Genomic DNA, 3,826 nt, shown 5'->3' with positions numbered 1-3,826 from the left:
CGAGCAGTGTGGTCAATTTAATATTCTGAGAGATTTTTAAGTTCTTAATTTTGACACCTTTCTGGAAAAATCTCAGTGTGCATGTCAGCATGTTCATTGATGGGCTTAGTTACTGCACATTTAGTTCAGTACTTCCTTAACGAAGTACTGAGCTAAATGCCCAGTAACTAGAGCTACTGCACAGCAACATGGGCACACAGTAATTTTGTGACGCTTACTGCACATTAGCCTAATAACACGGCCCCCTAGTCTTTTAGCACAAGTTTTAACTGCCACCCTACTGCTCAGTAAGTTACTGGTGCCTGTACTGCACAGAAATTGTGGTTACGATGCAGGAAGTGCGCAGGTGTAGATGTGCCCAGCTGTTATTAGGCTAAGTTGCAATAAGTGTCTCATGTAGACGCCCCGTGTTGCATTGACACGTGTGTGTCTGCACAGCGAGCCTCAGGGAGGGGAGAGGAGGGGATCACCTTTGCACCGTTTCTCCCCCTTCCTCTTTCCGACCCGAAGGGGACTAGGCGCAGCCAGTGCACAACCCTGGCGCGTGAGGGGAGAGCGGCGTCCCGCCGGCGGTGCAGCGCGGAGCTGCAGGAAGCGCCGCTTCCTTTCCCGGGGCCTCCACCCCGAGCGGCCGCGGCTTGGGTCTCGCGGGGCTGCAGAGAAAGCGGGAAGGAGGGAGCGGACAGGCGCGGGCTGCACGAGGTGCAAGCGGCGTGTCCGCCCGAGCTCCTCTCCCCGGGGCGGGGCGGGGCGGGGCTCGGTCTCAGCGCCGGGGCCGGCGGGGGGCGTGCGTGTCGCCCGGCGCAGGCGAGATGCTTTGTCCGGAGGAAGCGGCCGGGGAGGGTTGGGAGGTTTGCCCGGGAGGGAGGAAGCCGGGAGCGCCGCTCCCTCCTGGAAAAAGGTAAAAGCTGGAGGCACCTGGATCCCGCCCCGGCCGGAGCTGCGCCTGCACCAGATCCGAGGCCCCTTCCACCCTGTCTTTGCTCTTCAGCCCCAAACTCTGGCGCCTGGAGATCCCAGCCATTTGCTCCTCCGTGCGCAGCCTCTGCCCCTGCTCTAGCCCCTTCCACGTCTGGTCCCGAGAGCATGTCCAGAGCCCCAGCTCCTCCACGCGACTTTTGGTCCCGAGGTCCAGGCTGTTGGGGGTTAAATACAGCCCCTTAGCACTGGTCTAGTTCGGATTCCCGTGGACCCAGTGGCTGAAAACCTGGACAGCCCTAACAGCAACTGCAACACCCCTCCCTGCACCTGAATCCATCTGGATCCTGAGCGGGTTGGGCCTGCCTGACTAATCTGAATAGAAAACAAATGGAGCCTCTGCTGTTTCCCTTGAGGAGAACAAGATGGGGCTCCTGGGGCATTCTGACTCAGTAGCATGGGTGAGGAGGGGAGGGTGGTACACATTTGGTTCCTTGCAAATTTGTCCCACAAATTGTACTGTCTGGGAGAGGGGGCTTCCACAAACCAGACCCTAATGGGAGGTGACCCAGCATATAACCATATACACAAAAATGTCCCAGGAGCTTGGATACAACAAAGCTGCTGCTATTGTTGCATCCCTGCACGGAAATACTGTAAAGCTGCCCAGCAAAGCAGCTCAAGTTCCACTCCCTGATTGCACCTCTGCTCAACAAGCAGCACCTGCCTTCTGCCCCATCTGGCCTCATGCCACCAATGTACTGTGGCAATGGACAGTATGTGTCGCTGCTCTTCCTTGACCCAAAAATCCCAGCTTCCAGCATCCCACTGAAAAGGCAGTTGAAACCCCTATGTGTAGCACCTGGGTCCCTGTGGCCACAAATATCTAGAACAGGGGTGGGCAATTATTTCGGGCAGAGGGCCACTTACTGAGTTTTGGCAAGCCATCAAGGGCCACATGACAGGCAGCCAGGGGCAGCTAAATATTAATTTTCTACATTTTTTAGGGGCCCCGCAAGCCGGATAAAATGGCCTGGCAGGCCGCATCCTGCCCGTGGGCTGCATTTTGCCCACCCCTAATCTAGAAAAAACATGGAGGTTGACAGCTTGTCACTGTTTGTTTTTAGGGACAGAATTTTACTCCCAGCTTTTGGTCCACTATCAGAATGGGATCCCTGGTCCATCCTTTCCCAGCAGTACTCCTAGTGGACCTGGATCTCTGTTTACAAATGACAGCTGTACCGGGAGAAATGGGTGAAAAGGGGTGGGGGGAGGAATCCTTTTGGATCCAGGTGCATGCAGGTTTTCTTGTGCTGGGATGGATCAGGGCTTAGATTTTGTCTGAACTTGTTTGTTTCTGCCATTGGCCTTAGAGATGCACTGCCAAAATAGAGCAAGATCTAGTTTCCATTTCTGTGGGTTAGCGTGACTTATTCATGCTCCAGGCCTGGTTATTTTTGGATGGATTCGACCCGCTTTGATGCTACAGTTTGGGGACTTGGGGCCAAAACTGGTACAATTCTGCAGGGTCCAGATTCTGGGGACATACTGGAATCTGGATTATTCAGTTGTGTTGGCTGCTGTTCTTTGGTGGGTTGGTAGAACATCGAGCATTCAAACATCTCATTAGAACAATATTTTTTTTAAAAGTCTGGATCCATCCGAGTCGTAGAAAATCAGAGTTGGACGGGATCTCTGGAGGTCATCTAGTCCAGTAATTCTCAACCTTTTTTGTACCAGGACATATTTGTAGACATCAATGGTCAGTCCCAACCCAGAGACCCTCACTCCTGACTGGCTGCCCCAGGCCTCAGCCCCCCAGTGGATGGAGTAGGGGGTGGGTGTATGGGGCAGAGGGAGGGGTTGTGTGGGGAATGGGAGGGGCCCGCGTTTCCCATGTTTTTCTCCTTTAAAGGAGAATAAGTTTTAACATTTGTTGATCCATTTTTAAAGTTTGGTCATGACCCTGGTATATATTCTTGTGACCCACTTTTGGGTCATGACCCTTGGGTTGAGAAACACTGATCTAGTTCAGCCCCCAGCTCAGGAGGACTATCCCTAACTTGATCACCCCAGTCAAGGCTTTGTCTACCCCCATCTTTAAAACTCCAAGGATGGAGATTCCACAACCTCTCTGGCTGGGTGCATGCAATGCTGCTGCTTCAGTTTGGATATTTTGGTGTATTTAAACAGAAGGATTTTGGGGAGCAGGGTTTAAAATTGGCATGAGCTTGCAGGAGCCAGATATATTTTCCAGTGACATCGGGACCAGTTTTCATGGGGTTGCAAGAGTCTTTCTACTGAACCCCTTTCTAGTGGTGTTTACTCTTGTTTTCTACTGAGAAGGTGCAGTCTAGTGTTTTGGACCAAAATGTGCCAAAGTTCAAGGGCTGGATCCAGATTTTGGTGGCACCAGAGTCCAGAGCTGTTGTTGCAATTACCGTTGGAGTCTTTGCAACAATGCAGACTGTAGCTGTGACAAAACACACACCATGTTGCATACTGTAGATGACTGCCCACTGACAGTGGAGTGGCGGACCACAGGAACTGCACATGGCCACTGAGGCCACTATGGCATGGCTTGGGAATGGCACATGCTCTGAGTGACTGGTGCAATGGCTGTTATGTCCCTTCCGCATCATGCTAAGGAATCTGGGGAGCAATTTGATCCATCAGATCTCGGTGTTCACAGGGTGAATGGCCCAGGATGCAGAGCACTGGGTGTGGTGGGAATAGCTGGGCTTGTTCTGTAAGAATTTGGGATCTCAAGGCCAAAACTTGGCAGGATCCAGGGCCAAATCCGGGATTTTGTAGTAGCTGTGAGGCCCTGCAGGGTTTGGGATGGGGCATGGGTGTGTATGTGCAGCAGGAAGACTCCACCTGTGTTTTAGTGGGGCTAGGTGGGGGG

The sequence above is a fragment of the Gavialis gangeticus genome, unplaced genomic scaffold (assembly GCF_001723915.1).
Source record: "Gavialis gangeticus isolate Ggan-Ray unplaced genomic scaffold, GavGan_comp1, whole genome shotgun sequence".
In the NCBI taxonomy this organism is placed as follows: domain Eukaryota; kingdom Metazoa; phylum Chordata; order Crocodylia; family Gavialidae; genus Gavialis; species Gavialis gangeticus.
Note: the sequence above shows the minus strand (reverse complement) of the source record.